Source organism: Oncorhynchus mykiss, unplaced genomic scaffold (genome assembly GCF_013265735.2).
Source record: "Oncorhynchus mykiss isolate Arlee unplaced genomic scaffold, USDA_OmykA_1.1 un_scaffold_177, whole genome shotgun sequence".
Taxonomy (NCBI): Eukaryota; Metazoa; Chordata; class Actinopteri; order Salmoniformes; family Salmonidae; genus Oncorhynchus; species Oncorhynchus mykiss.
The window spans coordinates 824447-842961 of record NW_023493671.1 but is presented as its reverse complement, the minus strand read 5'-3'; the positions used below and the strand labels follow the sequence as shown (position 1 = coordinate 842961).

At 42.1% G+C, this 18515-nt stretch overlaps 1 protein-coding gene across 2 annotated transcripts in view; it reads left to right on the top strand.

Annotated features, from left to right (window-relative positions):
• LOC110513522 (FERM, ARHGEF and pleckstrin domain-containing protein 1) overlaps positions 1-18515 on the top strand; it is a 113772-nt gene that overhangs the window by 35475 nt on the left and 59782 nt on the right. The window lies entirely within an intron of this gene.

The window sequence follows — 18515 nt, the reverse complement described above, 5'->3', positions numbered from 1 at the left end:
CCTGTATAGTACTACTGGAATATAGTACTGAGAGGACAACCCTGTATAGTACTACTGGAATATAGTACTGAGAGGACAACCCTGTATAGTACTACTGGAATATAGTACTGAGAGGACAGCCCTGTATAGTACTAGTGGAATATAGTACTGAGAGGACAGCCCTGTATAGTACTAGTGGAATATAGTACTGAGAGGACAACCCTGTATAGTACTAGTGGAATATAGTACTGAGAGGACAGCCCTGTATAGTACTACTGGAATATAGTACAGAGGACAGCCCTGTATAGTACTACTGGAATATAGTACTGAGAGGACAACCCTGTATAGTACTACTGGAATATAGTACTGAGAGGACAGCCCTGTATAGTACTACTGGAATATAGTACTGAGAGGACAGCCCTGTATAGTACTAGTGGAATATAGTACTGAGAGGACAGCCCTGTATAGTACTACTGGAATATAGTACTGAGAGGACAGCCCTGTATAGTACTAGTGGAATATAGTACTGAGAGGACAGCCCTGTATAGTACTAGTGGAATATAGTACTGAGAGGACAGCCCTGTATAGTACTAGTGGAATATAGTACTGAGAGGACAGCCCTGTATAGTACTACTGGAATATAGTACTGAGAGGACAACCCTGTATAGTACTACTGGAATATAGTACTGAGAGGACAACCCTGTATAGTACTACTGGAATATAGTACTGAGAGGACAGCCCTGTATAGTACTAGTGGAATAGAGTACTGAGAGGACAGCCCTGTATAGTACTACTGGAATATAGTACTGAGAGGACAGCCCTGTATAGTACTAGTGGAATATAGTACTGAGAGGACAGCCCTGTATAGTACTACTGGAATATAGTACTGAGAGGACAGCCCTGTATAGTACTAGTGGTATATAGTACTGAGAGGACAGCCCTGTATAGTACTAGTGGTATATAGTACTGAGAGGACAGCCCTGTATAGTACTAGTGGTATATAGTACTGAGAGGACAGCCCTGTATAGTACTAGTGGAATATAGTACTGAGAGGACAACCCTGTATAGTACTACTGGAATATAGTACTGAGAGGACAGCCCTGTATAGTACTAGTGGAATATAGTACTGAGAGGACAGCCCTGTATAGTACTACTGGAATATAGTACTGAGAGGACAGCCCTGTATAGTACTACTGGAATATAGTACTGAGAGGACAGCCCTGTATAGTACTACTGGAATATAGTACTGAGAGGACAGCCCTGTATAGTACTAGTGGAATATAGTACTGAGGACAGCCCTGTATAGTACTAGTGGAATATAGTACTGAGAGGACAACCCTGTATAGTACTACTGGAATATAGTACTGAGGACAGCCCTGTATAGTACTAGTGGAATATAGTACTGAGAGGACAGCCCTGTATAGTACTAGTGGTATATAGTACTGAGAGGACAGCCCTGTATAGTACTACTGGAATATAGTACTGAGAGGACAGCCCTGTATAGTACTACTGGAATATAGTACTGAGAGGACAGCCCTGTATAGTACTACTGGAATATAGTACTGAGAGGACAGCCCTGTATAGTACTAGTGGAATATAGTACTGAGAGGACAGCCCTGTATAGTACTAGTGGAATATAGTACTGAGAGGACAGCCCTGTATAGTACTAGTGGAATATAGTACTGAGAGGACAGCCCTATATAGTACTAGTGGAATATAGTACTGAGAGGACAGCCCTGTATAGTACTAGTGGAATATAGTACTGAGAGGACAGCCCTGTATAGTACTAGTGGAATATAGTACTGAGAGGACAGCCCTGTATAGTACTAGTGGAATATAGTACTGAGAGGACAGCCCTGTATAGTACTAGTGGAATATAGTACTGAGAGGACAGCCCTGTATAGTACTACTGGAATATAGTACTGAGAGGACAGCCCTGTATAGTACTAGTGGAATATAGTACTGAGAGGACAGCCCTGTATAGTACTAGTGGAATATAGTACTGAGAGGACAGCCCTGTATAGTACTACTGGAATATAGTACTGAGAGGACAGCCCTGTATAGTACTACTGGAATATAGTACTGAGAGGACAGCCCTGTATAGTACTACTGGAATATAGTACTGAGAGGACAGCCCTGTATAGTACTAGTGGAATATAGTACTGAGGACAGCCCTGTATAGTACTACTGGAATATAGTACTGAGAGGACAGCCCTGTATAGTACTACTGGAATATAGTACTGAGAGGACAGCCCTGTATAGTACTACTGGAATATAGTACTGAGAGGACAGCCCTGTATAGTACTACTGGAATATAGTACTGAGAGGACAGCCCTGTATAGTACTACTGGAATATAGTACTGAGAGGACAGCCCTGTATAGTACTAGTGGAATATAGTACTGAGAGGACAGCCCTGTATAGTACTAGTGGAATATAGTACTGAGGACAGCCCTGTATAGTACTACTGGAATATAGTACTGAGAGGACAGCCCTGTATAGTACTAGTGGAATATAGTACTGAGAGGACAGCCCTGTATAGTACTAGTGGTATATAGTACTGAGAGGACAACCCTGTATAGTACTACTGGAATATAGTACTGAGAGGACAGCCCTGTATAGTACTACTGGAATATAGTACTGAGAGGACAGCCCTGTATAGTACTAGTGGAATATAGTACTGAGAGGACAGCCCTGTATAGTACTACTGGAATATAGTACTGAGAGGACAGCCCTGTATAGTACTAGTGGAATATAGTACTGAGGACAGCCCTGTATAGTACTAGTGGAATATAGTACTGAGAGGACAGCCCTGTATAGTACTAGTGGAATATAGTACTGAGAGGACAGCCCTGTATAGTACTAGTGGAATATAGTACTGAGAGGACAGCCCTGTATAGTACTACTGGAATATAGTACTGAGAGGACAGCCCTGTATAGTACTACTGGAATATAGTACTGAGAGGACAGCCCTGTATAGTACTACTGGAATATAGTACTGAGAGGACAGCCCTGTATAGTACTAGTGGAATATAGTACTGAGGACAGCCCTGTATAGTACTACTGGAATATAGTACTGAGAGGACAGCCCTGTATAGTACTACTGGAATATAGTACTGAGAGGACAGCCCTGTATAGTACTACTGGAATATAGTACTGAGAGGACAGCCCTGTATAGTACTACTGGAATATAGTACTGAGAGGACAGCCCTGTATAGTACTACTGGAATATAGTACTGAGAGGACAGCCCTGTATAGTACTAGTGGAATATAGTACTGAGAGGACAGCCCTGTATAGTACTAGTGGAATATAGTACTGAGGACAGCCCTGTATAGTACTACTGGAATATAGTACTGAGAGGACAGCCCTGTATAGTACTAGTGGAATATAGTACTGAGAGGACAGCCCTGTATAGTACTAGTGGTATATAGTACTGAGAGGACAACCCTGTATAGTACTACTGGAATATAGTACTGAGAGGACAGCCCTGTATAGTACTACTGGAATATAGTACTGAGAGGACAGCCCTGTATAGTACTACTGGAATATAGTACTGAGAGGACAGCCCTGTATAGTACTACTGGAATATAGTACTGAGAGGACAGCCCTGTATAGTACTAGTGGAATATAGTACTGAGGACAGCCCTGTATAGTACTACTGGAATATAGTACTGAGAGGACAGCCCTGTATAGTACTAGTGGAATATAGTACTGAGAGGACAGCCCTGTATAGTACTACTGGAATATAGTACTGAGAGGACAGCCCTGTATAGTACTACTGGAATATAGTACTGAGAGGACAACCCTGTATAGTACTACTGGAATATAGTACTGAGAGGACAGCCCTGTATAGTACTACTGGAATATAGTACTGAGAGGACAGTCCTGTATAGTACTAGTGGAATATAGTACTGAGAGGACAACCCTGTATAGTACTAGTGGAATATAGTACTGAGAGGACAGCCCTGTATAGTACTAGTGGAATATAGTACTGAGAGGACAACCCTGTATAGTACTAGTGGAATATAGTACTGAGAGGACAGCCCTGTATAGTACTACTGGAATATAGTACTGAGAGGACAACCCTGTATAGTACTACTGGAATATAGTACTGAGAGGACAGCCCTGTATAGTACTAGTGGAATATAGTACTGAGAGGACAGCCCTGTATAGTACTAGTGGAATATAGTACTGAGAGGACAGCCCTGTATAGTACTAGTGGAATATAGTACTGAGAGGACAGCCCTGTATAGTACTAGTGGAATATAGTACTGAGAGGACAGCCCTGTATAGTACTAGTGAATATAGTACTGAGAGGACAGCCCTGTATAGTACTAGTGGAATATAGTACTGAGAGGACAGCCCTGTATAGTACTACTGGAATATAGTACTGAGAGGACAGCCCTGTATAGTACTACTGGAATATAGTACTGAGAGGACAGCCCTGTATAGTACTACTGGAATATAGTACTGAGAGGACAGCCCTGTATAGTACTAGTGGAATATAGTACTGAGAGGACAGCCCTGTATAGTACTACTGGAATATAGTACTGAGAGGACAGCCCTGTATAGTACTAGTGGAATATAGTACTGAGAGGACAGCCCTGTATAGTACTAGTGGAATATAGTACTGAGAGGACAGCCCTGTATAGTACTACTGGAATATAGTACTGAGAGGACAGCCCTGTATAGTACTAGTGGAATATAGTACTGAGAGGACAGCCCTGTATAGTACTAGTGGAATATAGTACTGAGAGGACAGCCCTGTATAGTACTAGTGGAATATAGTACTGAGAGGACAGCCCTGTATAGTACTACTGGAATATAGTACTGAGAGGACAGCCCTGTATAGTACTACTGGAATATAGTACTGAGAGGACAGCCCTGTATAGTACTAGTGGAATATAGTACTGAGAGGACAGCCCTGTATAGTACTACTGGAATATAGTACTGAGAGGACAGCCCTGTATAGTACTACTGGAATATAGTACTGAGAGGACAGCCCTGTATAGTACTAGTGGAATATAGTACTGAGAGGACAGCCCTGTATAGTACTAGTGGAATATAGTACTGAGGACAGCCCTGTATAGTACTACTGGAATATAGTACTGAGAGGACAGCCCTGTATAGTACTAGTGGAATATAGTACTGAGAGGACAGCCCTGTATAGTACTAGTGGTATATAGTACTGAGAGGACAACCCTGTATAGTACTACTGGAATATAGTACTGAGAGGACAGCCCTGTATAGTACTACTGGAATATAGTACTGAGAGGACAGCCCTGTATAGTACTACTGGAATATAGTACTGAGAGGACAGCCCTGTATAGTACTACTGGAATATAGTACTGAGAGGACAGCCCTGTATAGTACTAGTGGAATATAGTACTGAGGACAGCCCTGTATAGTACTAGTGGAATATAGTACTGAGAGGACAGCCCTGTATAGTACTAGTGGAATATAGTACTGAGAGGACAGCCCTGTATAGTACTACTGGAATATAGTACTGAGAGGACAGCCCTGTATAGTACTACTGGAATATAGTACTGAGAGGACAACCCTGTATAGTACTAGTGGAATATAGTACTGAGAGGACAGCCCTGTATAGTACTACTGGAATATAGTACTGAGAGGACAGCCCTGTATAGTACTACTGGAATATAGTACTGAGAGGACAGCCCTGTATAGTACTACTGGAATATAGTACTGAGAGGACAGCCCTGTATAGTACTAGTGGAATATAGTACTGAGGACAGCCCTGTATAGTACTAGTGGAATATAGTACTGAGAGGACAACCCTGTATAGTACTACTGGAATATAGTACTGAGGACAGCCCTGTATAGTACTAGTGGAATATAGTACTGAGAGGACAGCCCTGTATAGTACTAGTGGTATATAGTACTGAGAGGACAGCCCTGTATAGTACTACTGGAATATAGTACTGAGAGGACAGCCCTGTATAGTACTACTGGAATATAGTACTGAGAGGACAGCCCTGTATAGTACTACTGGAATATAGTACTGAGAGGACAGCCCTGTATAGTACTAGTGGAATATAGTACTGAGAGGACAGCCCTGTATAGTACTAGTGGAATATAGTACTGAGAGGACAGCCCTGTATAGTACTAGTGGAATATAGTACTGAGAGGACAGCCCTGTATAGTACTAGTGGAATATAGTACTGAGAGGACAGCCCTGTATAGTACTAGTGGAATATAGTACTGAGAGGACAGCCCTGTATAGTACTAGTGGAATATAGTACTGAGAGGACAGCCCTGTATAGTACTAGTGGAATATAGTACTGAGAGGACAGCCCTGTATAGTACTACTGGAATATAGTACTGAGAGGACAGCCCTGTATAGTACTACTGGAATATAGTACTGAGAGGACAGCCCTGTATAGTACTACTGGAATATAGTACTGAGAGGACAGCCCTGTATAGTACTACTGGAATATAGTACTGAGAGGACAGCCCTGTATAGTACTAGTGGAATATAGTACTGAGAGGACAGCCCTGTATAGTACTACTGGAATATAGTACTGAGAGGACAGCCCTGTATAGTACTAGTGGAATATAGTACTGAGAAGACAGCCCTGTATAGTACTAGTGGAATATAGTACTGAGAGGACAGCCCTGTATAGTACTACTGGAATATAGTACTGAGAGGACAGCCCTGTATAGTACTACTGGAATATAGTACTGAGAGGACAGCCCTGTATAGTACTACTGGAATATAGTACTGAGAGGACAGCCCTGTATAGTACTAGTGGAATATAGTACTGAGGACAGCCCTGTATAGTACTACTGGAATATAGTACTGAGAGGACAGCCCTGTATAGTACTACTGGAATATAGTACTGAGAGGACAGCCCTGTATAGTACTACTGGAATATAGTACTGAGAGGACAGCCCTGTATAGTACTACTGGAATATAGTACTGAGAGGACAGCCCTGTATAGTACTACTGGAATATAGTACTGAGAGGACAGCCCTGTATAGTACTAGTGGAATATAGTACTGAGAGGACAGCCCTGTATAGTACTAGTGGAATATAGTACTGAGGACAGCCCTGTATAGTACTACTGGAATATAGTACTGAGAGGACAGCCCTGTATAGTACTAGTGGAATATAGTACTGAGAGGACAGCCCTGTATAGTACTAGTGGTATATAGTACTGAGAGGACAACCCTGTATAGTACTACTGGAATATAGTACTGAGAGGACAGCCCTGTATAGTACTACTGGAATATAGTACTGAGAGGACAGCCCTGTATAGTACTACTGGAATATAGTACTGAGAGGACAGCCCTGTATAGTACTACTGGAATATAGTACTGAGAGGACAGCCCTGTATAGTACTAGTGGAATATAGTACTGAGAGGACAGCCCTGTATAGTACTACTGGAATATAGTACTGAGAGGACAGCCCTGTATAGTACTACTGGAATATAGTACTGAGAGGACAACCCTGTATAGTACTACTGGAATATAGTACTGAGAGGACAGCCCTGTATAGTACTAGTGGAATATAGTACTGAGAGGACAGCCCTGTATAGTACTACTGGAATATAGTACTGAGAGGACAGCCCTGTATAGTACTACTGGAATATAGTACTGAGAGGACAGCCCTGTATAGTACTAGTGGAATATAGTACTGAGAGGACAACCCTGTATAGTACTAGTGGAATATAGTACTGAGAGGACAACCCTGTATAGTACTACTGGAATATAGTACTGAGAGGACAGCCCTGTATAGTACTAGTGGAATATAGTACTGAGAGGACAGCCCTGTATAGTACTACTGGAATATAGTACTGAGAGGACAGCCCTGTATAGTACTACTGGAATATAGTACTGAGAGGACAGCCCTGTATAGTACTACTGGAATATAGTACTGAGAGGACAGCCCTGTATAGTAATAGTGGAATATAGTACTGAGGACAGCCCTGTATAGTACTAGTGGAATATAGTACTGAGAGGACAACCCTGTATAGTACTACTGGAATATAGTACTGAGGACAGCCCTGTATAGTACTAGTGGAATATAGTACTGAGAGGACAGCCCTGTATAGTACTAGTGGTATATAGTATTGAGAGGACAGCCCTGTATAGTACTACTGGAATATAGTACTGAGAGGACAGCCCTGTATAGTACTACTGGAATATAGTACTGAGAGGACAGCCCTGTATAGTACTACTGGAATATAGTACTGAGAGGACAGCCCTGTATAGTACTAGTGGAATATAGTACTGAGAGGACAGCCCTGTATAGTACTAGTGGAATATAGTACTGAGAGGACAGCCCTGTATAGTACTAGTGGAATATAGTACTGAGAGGACAGCCCTGTATAGTACTAGTGGAATATAGTACTGAGAGGACAACCCTGTATAGTACTAGTGGAATATAGTACTGAGAGGACAGCCCTGTATAGTACTAGTGGAATATAGTACTGAGAGGACAGCCCTGTATAGTACTAGTGGAATATAGTACTGAGAGGACAGCCCTGTATAGTACTACTGGAATATAGTACTGAGAGGACAGCCCTGTATAGTACTACTGGAATATAGTACTGAGAGGACAGCCCTGTATAGTACTACTGGAATATAGTACTGAGAGGACAGCCCTGTATAGTACTACTGGAATATAGTACTGAGAGGACAGCCCTGTATAGTACTAGTGGAATATAGTACTGAGAGGACAGCCCTGTATAGTACTACTGGAATATAGTACTGAGAGGACAGCCCTGTATAGTACTAGTGGAATATAGTACTGAGAAGACAGCCCTGTATAGTACTAGTGGAATATAGTACTGAGAGGACAGCCCTGTATAGTACTACTGGAATATAGTACTGAGAGGACAGCCCTGTATAGTACTACTGGAATATAGTACTGAGAGGACAGCCCTGTATAGTACTACTGGAATATAGTACTGAGAGGACAGCCCTGTATAGTACTAGTGGAATATAGTACTGAGGACAGCCCTGTATAGTACTACTGGAATATAGTACTGAGAGGACAGCCCTGTATAGTACTACTGGAATATAGTACTGAGAGGACAGCCCTGTATAGTACTACTGGAATATAGTACTGAGAGGACAGCCCTGTATAGTACTACTGGAATATAGTACTGAGAGGACAGCCCTGTATAGTACTACTGGAATATAGTACTGAGAGGACAGCCCTGTATAGTACTAGTGGAATATAGTACTGAGAGGACAGCCCTGTATAGTACTAGTGGAATATAGTACTGAGGACAACCCTGTATAGTACTACTGGAATATAGTACTGAGAGGACAGCCCTGTATAGTACTAGTGGAATATAGTACTGAGAGGACAGCCCTGTATAGTACTAGTGGTATATAGTACTGAGAGGACAACCCTGTATAGTACTACTGGAATATAGTACTGAGAGGACAGCCCTGTATAGTACTACTGGAATATAGTACTGAGAGGACAGCCCTGTATAGTACTACTGGAATATAGTACTGAGAGGACAGCCCTGTATAGTACTACTGGAATATAGTACTGAGAGGACAGCCCTGTATAGTACTAGTGGAATATAGTACTGAGGACAGCCCTGTATAGTACTAGTGGAATATAGTACTGAGAGGACAGCCCTGTATAGTACTAGTGGTATATAGTATTGAGAGGACAGCCCTGTATAGTACTACTGGAATATAGTACTGAGAGGACAGCCCTGTATAGTACTACTGGAATATAGTACTGAGAGGACAGCCCTGTATAGTACTACTGGAATATAGTACTGAGAGGACAGCCCTGTATAGTACTAGTGGAATATAGTACTGAGAGGACAGCCCTGTATAGTACTAGTGGAATATAGTACTGAGAGGACAGCCCTGTATAGTACTAGTGGAATATAGTACTGAGAGGACAGCCCTGTATAGTACTAGTGGAATATAGTACTGAGAGGACAACCCTGTATAGTACTAGTGGAATATAGTACTGAGAGGACAGCCCTGTATAGTACTAGTGGAATATAGTACTGAGAGGACAGCCCTGTATAGTACTAGTGGAATATAGTACTGAGAGGACAGCCCTGTATAGTACTACTGGAATATAGTACTGAGAGGACAGCCCTGTATAGTACTACTGGAATATAGTACTGAGAGGACAGCCCTGTATAGTACTACTGGAATATAGTACTGAGAGGACAGCCCTGTATAGTACTACTGGAATATAGTACTGAGAGGACAGCCCTGTATAGTACTAGTGGAATATAGTACTGAGAGGACAGCCCTGTATAGTACTACTGGAATATAGTACTGAGAGGACAGCCCTGTATAGTACTAGTGGAATATAGTACTGAGAAGACAGCCCTGTATAGTACTAGTGGAATATAGTACTGAGAGGACAGCCCTGTATAGTACTACTGGAATATAGTACTGAGAGGACAGCCCTGTATAGTACTACTGGAATATAGTACTGAGAGGACAGCCCTGTATAGTACTACTGGAATATAGTACTGAGAGGACAGCCCTGTATAGTACTAGTGGAATATAGTACTGAGGACAGCCCTGTATAGTACTACTGGAATATAGTACTGAGAGGACAGCCCTGTATAGTACTACTGGAATATAGTACTGAGAGGACAGCCCTGTATAGTACTACTGGAATATAGTACTGAGAGGACAGCCCTGTATAGTACTACTGGAATATAGTACTGAGAGGACAGCCCTGTATAGTACTACTGGAATATAGTACTGAGAGGACAGCCCTGTATAGTACTAGTGGAATATAGTACTGAGAGGACAGCCCTGTATAGTACTAGTGGAATATAGTACTGAGGACAACCCTGTATAGTACTACTGGAATATAGTACTGAGAGGACAGCCCTGTATAGTACTAGTGGAATATAGTACTGAGAGGACAGCCCTGTATAGTACTAGTGGTATATAGTACTGAGAGGACAACCCTGTATAGTACTACTGGAATATAGTACTGAGAGGACAGCCCTGTATAGTACTACTGGAATATAGTACTGAGAGGACAGCCCTGTATAGTACTACTGGAATATAGTACTGAGAGGACAGCCCTGTATAGTACTACTGGAATATAGTACTGAGAGGACAGCCCTGTATAGTACTAGTGGAATATAGTACTGAGGACAGCCCTGTATAGTACTAGTGGAATATAGTACTGAGAGGACAGCCCTGTATAGTACTAGTGGAATATAGTACTGAGAGGACAGCCCTGTATAGTACTACTGGAATATAGTACTGAGAGGACAGCCCTGTATAGTACTACTGGAATATAGTACTGAGAGGACAACCCTGTATAGTACTACTGGAATATAGTACTGAGAGGACAGCCCTGTATAGTACTACTGGAATATAGTACTGAGAGGACAGCCCTGTATAGTACTAGTGGAATATAGTACTGAGAGGACAACCCTGTATAGTACTAGTGGAATATAGTACTGAGAGGACAGCCCTGTATAGTACTAGTGGAATATAGTACTGAGAGGACAACCCTGTATAGTACTAGTGGAATATAGTACTGAGAGGACAGCCCTGTATAGTACTACTGGAATATAGTACTGAGAGGACAACCCTGTATAGTACTACTGGAATATAGTACTGAGAGGACAGCCCTGTATAGTACTAGTGGAATATAGTACTGAGAGGACAGCCCTGTATAGTACTAGTGGAATATAATACTGAGAGGACAACCCTGTATAGTACTACTGTAATATAGTACTGAGAGGACAGCCCTGTATAGTACTAGTGGAATATAGTACTGAGAGGACAGCCCTGTATAGTACTAGTGGAATATAGTACTGAGAGGACAGCCCTGTATAGTACTACTGGAATATAGTACTGAGAGGACAGCCCTGTATAGTACTAGTGGAATATAGTACTGAGAGGACAACCCTGTATAGTACTACTGGAATATAGTACTGAGAGGACAGCCCTGTATAGTACTACTGGAATATAGTACTGAGAGGACAGCCCTGTATAGTACTACTGGAATATAGTACTGAGAGGACAGCCCTGTATAGTACTAGTGGAATATAGTACTGAGAGGACAGCCCTGTATAGTACTAGTGGTATATAGTACTGAGAGGACAGCCCTGTATAGTACTAGTGGAATATAGTACTGAGGACAGCCCTGTATAGTACTAGTGGAATATAGTACTGAGAGGACAACCCTGTATAGTACTACTGGAATATAGTACTGAGGACAGCCCTGTATAGTACTAGTGGAATATAGTACTGAGAGGACAGCCCTGTATAGTACTACTGGAATATAGTACTGAGAGGACAGCCCTGTATAGTACTACTGGAATATAGTACTGAGAGGACAGCCCTGTATAGTACTAGTGGAATATAGTACTGAGAGGACAGCCCTGTATAGTACTAGTGGAATATAGTACTGAGGACAGCCCTGTATAGTACTACTGGAATATAGTACTGAGAGGACAGCCCTGTATAGTACTAGTGGAATATAGTACTGAGAGGACAGCCCTGTATAGTACTAGTGGTATATAGTACTGAGAGGACAACCCTGTATAGTACTACTGGAATATAGTACTGAGAGGACAGCCCTGTATAGTACTACTGGAATATAGTACTGAGAGGACAGCCCTGTATAGTACTACTGGAATATAGTACTGAGAGGACAGCCCTGTATAGTACTACTGGAATATAGTACTGAGAGGACAGCCCTGTATAGTACTAGTGGAATATAGTACTGAGAGGACAGCCCTGTATAGTACTACTGGAATATAGTACTGAGAGGACAGCCCTGTATAGTACTACTGGAATATAGTACTGAGAGGACAACCCTGTATAGTACTACTGGAATATAGTACTGAGAGGACAGCCCTGTATAGTACTAGTGGAATATAGTACTGAGAGGACAGCCCTGTATAGTACTACTGGAATATAGTACTGAGAGGACAGCCCTGTATAGTACTAGTGGAATATAGTACTGAGAGGACAGCCCTGTATAGTACTAGTGGAATATAGTACTGAGAGGACAACCCTGTATAGTACTAGTGGAATATAGTACTGAGAGGACAACCCTGTATAGTACTACTGGAATATAGTACTGAGAGGACAGCCCTGTATAGTACTAGTGGAATATAGTACTGAGAGGACAGCCCTGTATAGTACTACTGGAATATAGTACTGAGAGGACAGCCCTGTATAGTACTACTGGAATATAGTACTGAGAGGACAGCCCTGTATAGTACTACTGGAATATAGTACTGAGAGGACAGCCCTGTATAGTACTAGTGGAATATAGTACTGAGGACAGCCCTGTATAGTACTAGTGGAATATAGTACTGAGAGGACAACCCTGTATAGTACTACTGGAATATAGTACTGAGGACAGCCCTGTATAGTACTAGTGGAATATAGTACTGAGAGGACAGCCCTGTATAGTACTAGTGGTATATAGTATTGAGAGGACAGCCCTGTATAGTACTACTGGAATATAGTACTGAGAGGACAGCCCTGTATAGTACTACTGGAATATAGTACTGAGAGGACAGCCCTGTATAGTACTACTGGAATATAGTACTGAGAGGACAGCCCTGTATAGTACTAGTGGAATATAGTACTGAGAGGACAGCCCTGTATAGTACTAGTGGAATATAGTACTGAGAGGACAGCCCTGTATAGTACTAGTGGAATATAGTACTGAGAGGACAGCCCTGTATAGTACTAGTGGAATATAGTACTGAGAGGACAACCCTGTATAGTACTAGTGGAATATAGTACTGAGAGGACAGCCCTGTATAGTACTACTGGAATATAGTACTGAGAGGACAGCCCTGTATAGTACTACTGGAATATAGTACTGAGAGGACAGCCCTGTATAGTACTACTGGAATATAGTACTGAGAGGACAGCCCTGTATAGTACTACTGGAATATAGTACTGAGAGGACAGCCCTGTATAGTACTACTGGAATATAGTACTGAGAGGACAGCCCTGTATAGTACTACTGGAATATAGTACTGAGAGGACAGCCCTGTATAGTACTAGTGGAATATAGTACTGAGAGGACAGCCCTGTATAGTACTACTGGAATATAGTACTGAGAGGACAGCCCTGTATAGTACTAGTGGAATATAGTACTGAGAAGACAGCCCTGTATAGTACTAGTGGAATATAGTACTGAGAGGACAGCCCTGTATAGTACTACTGGAATATAGTACTGAGAGGACAGCCCTGTATAGTACTACTGGAATATAGTACTGAGAGGACAGCCCTGTATAGTACTACTGGAATATAGTACTGAGAGGACAGCCCTGTATAGTACTAGTGGAATATAGTACTGAGGACAGCCCTGTATAGTACTACTGGAATATAGTACTGAGAGGACAGCCCTGTATAGTACTACTGGAATATAGTACTGAGAGGACAGCCCTGTATAGTACTACTGGAATATAGTACTGAGAGGACAGCCCTGTATAGTACTACTGGAATATAGTACTGAGAGGACAGCCCTGTATAGTACTACTGGAATATAGTACTGAGAGGACAGCCCTGTATAGTACTAGTGGAATATAGTACTGAGAGGACAGCCCTGTATAGTACTAGTGGAATATAGTACTGAGGACAACCCTGTATAGTACTACTGGAATATAGTACTGAGAGGACAGCCCTGTATAGTACTAGTGGAATATAGTACTGAGAGGACAGCCCTGTATAGTACTAGTGGTATATAGTACTGAGAGGACAACCCTGTATAGTACTACTGGAATATAGTACTGAGAGGACAGCCCTGTATAGTACTACTGGAATATAGTACTGAGAGGACAGCCCTGTATAGTACTACTGGAATATAATACTGAGAGGACAGCCCTGTATAGTACTACTGGAATATAGTACTGAGAGGACAGCCCTGTATAGTACTACTGGAATATAGTACTGAGAGGACAACCCTGTATAGTACTACTGGAATATAGTACTGAGAGGACAGCCCTGTATAGTACTACTGGAATATAGTACTGAGAGGACAGCCCTGTATAGTACTAGTGGAATATAGTACTGAGAGGACAACCCTGTATAGTACTAGTGGAATATAGTACTGAGAGGACAGCCCTGTATAGTACTAGTGGAATATAGTACTGAGAGGACAACCCTGTATAGTACTAGTGGAATATAGTACTGAGAGGACAGCCCTGTATAGTACTACTGGAATATAGTACTGAGAGGACAACCCTGTATAGTACTACTGGAATATAGTACTGAGAGGACAGCCCTGTATAGTACTAGTGGAATATAGTACTGAGAGGACAGCCCTGTATAGTACTAGTGGAATATAATACTGAGAGGACAACCCTGTATAGTACTACTGTAATATAGTACTGAGAGGACAGCCCTGTATAGTACTAGTGGAATATAGTACTGAGAGGACAGCCCTGTATAGTACTAGTGGAATATAGTACTGAGAGGACAGCCCTGTATAGTACTAGTGGAATATAGTACTGAGAGGACAGCCCTGTATAGTACTAGTGGAATATAGTACTGAGAGGACAACCCTGTATAGTACTACTGGAATATAGTACTGAGAGGACAGCCCTGTATAGTACTACTGGAATATAGTACTGAGAGGACAGCCCTGTATAGTACTACTGGAATATAGTACTGAGAGGACAGCCCTGTATAGTACTAGTGGAATATAGTACTGAGAGGACAGCCCTGTATAGTACTAGTGGTATATAGTACTGAGAGGACAGCCCTGTATAGTACTAGTGGAATATAGTACTGAGGACAGCCCTGTATAGTACTAGTGGAATATAGTACTGAGAGGACAACCCTGTATAGTACTACTGGAATATAGTACTGAGGACAGCCCTGTATAGTACTAGTGGAATATAGTACTGAGAGGACAGCCCTGTATAGTACTAGTGGTATATAGTACTGAGAGGACAGCCCTGTATAGTACTACTGGAATATAGTACTGAGAGGACAGCCCTGTATAGTACTAGTGGAATATAGTACTGAGAGGACAGCCCTGTATAGTACTAGTGGAATATAGTACTGAGGGGACAGCCCTGTATAGTACTAGTGGAATATAGTACTGAGAGGACAGCCCTGTATAGTACTAGTGGAATATAGTACTGAGAGGACAGCCCTGTATAGTACTAGTGGAATATAGTACTGAGAGGACAGCCCTGTATAGTACTAGTGGAATATAGTACTGAGAGGACAGCCCTGTATAGTACTAGTGGAATATAGTACTGAGAGGACAGCCCTGTATAGTACTAGTGGAATATAGTACTGAGAGGACAGCCCTGTATAGTACTACTGGAATATAGTACTGAGAGGACAGCCCTGTATAGTACTACTGGAATATAGTACTGAGAGGACAGCACTGTATAGTACTACTGGAATATAGTACTGAGAGGACAGCCCTGTATAGTACTACTGGAATATAGTACTGAGAGGACAGCCCTGTATAGTACTACTGGAATATAGTACTGAGAGGACAGCCCTGTATAGTACTAGTGGAATATAGTACTGAGAGGACAGCCCTGTATAGTACTACTGGAATATAGTACTGAGAGGACAGCCCTGTATAGTACTACTGGAATATAGTACTGAGAGGACAGCCCTGTATAGTACTACTGGAATATAGTACTGAGAGGACAGCCCTGTATAGTACTAGTGGAATATAGTACTGAGGACAGCCCTGTATAGTACTACTGGAATATAGTACTGAGAGGACAGCCCTGTATAGTACTACTGGAATATAGTACTGAGAGGACAGCCCTGTATAGTACTACTGGAATATAGTACTGAGAGGACAGCCCTGTATAGTACTACTGGAATATAGTACTGAGAGGACAGCCCTGTATAGTACTACTGGAATATAGTACTGAGAGGACTGCCCTGTATAGTACTAGTGGAATATAGTACTGAGAGGACAGCCCTGTATAGTACTACTGGAATATAGTACTGAGGACAGCCCTGTATAGTACTACTGGAATATAGTACTGAGAGGACAGCCCTGTATAGTACTAGTGGAATATAGTACTGAGAGGACAGCCCTGTATAGTACTAGTGGTATATAGTACTGAGAGGACAACCCTGTATAGTACTACTGGAATATAGTACTGAGAGGACAGCCCTGTATAGTACTACTGGAATATAGTACTGAGAGGACAGCCCTGTATAGTACTACTGGAATATAGTACTGAGAGGACAGCCCTGTATAGTACTACTGGAATATAGTACTGAGAGGACAGCCCTGTATAGTACTAGTGGAATATAGTACTGAGGACAGCCCTGTATAGTACTAGTGGAATATAGTACTGAGAGGACAGCCCTGTATAGTACTAGTGGAATATAGTACTGAGAGGACAGCCCTGTATAGTACTAGTGGAATATAGTACTGAGAGGACAGCCCTGTATAGTACTAGTGGTATATAGTACTGAGAGGACAGCCCTGTATAGTACTAGTGGAATATAGTACTGAGGACAGCCCTGTATAGTACTAGTGGAATATAGTACTGAGAGGACAACCCTGTATAGTACTACTGGAATATAGTACTGAGGACAGCCCTGTATAGTACTAGTGGAATATAGTACTGAGAGGACAGCCCTGTATAGTACTAGTGGTATATAGTACTGAGAGGACAGCCCTGTATAGTACTACTGGAATATAGTACTTAGAGGACAGCCCTGTATAGTACTACTGGAATATAGTACTGAGAGGACAGCCCTGTATAGTACTACTGGAATATAGTACTGAGAGGACAGCCCTGTATAGTACTACTGGAATATAGTACTGAGAGGACAGCCCTGTATAGTACTAGTGGAATATAGTACTGAGAGGACAGCCCTGTATAGTACTAGTGGAATATAGTACTGAGGGGACAGCCCTGTATAGTACTAGTGGAATATAGTACTGAGAGGACAGCCCTGTATAGTACTAGTGGAATATAGTACTGAGAGGACAGCCCTGTATAGTACTAGTGGAATATAGTACTGAGAGGACAGCCCTGTATAGTACTAGTGGAATATAGTACTGAGAGGACAGCCCTGTATAGTACTAGTGGAATATAGTACTGAGAGGACAGCCCTGTATAGTACTAGTGGAATATAGTACTGAGAGGACAGCCCTGTATAGTACTACTGGAATATAGTACTGAGAGGACAGCCCTGTATAGTACTACTGGAATATAGTACTGAGAGGACAGCCCTGTATAGTACTACTGGAATATAGTACTGAGAGGACAGCCCTGTATAGTACTACTGGAATATAGTACTGAGAGGACAGCCCTGTATAGTACTAGTGGAATATAGTACTGAGGACAGCCCTGTATAGTACTAGTGGAATATAGTACTGAGAGGACAGCCCTGTATAGTACTACTGGAATATAGTACTGAGAGGACAGCCCTGTATAGTACTACTGGAATATAGTACTGAGAGGACAGCCCTGTATAGTACTACTGGAATATAGTACTGAGAGGACAACCCTGTATAGTACTAGTGGAATATAGTACTGAGAGGACAGCCCTGTATAGTACTACTGGAATATAGTACTGAG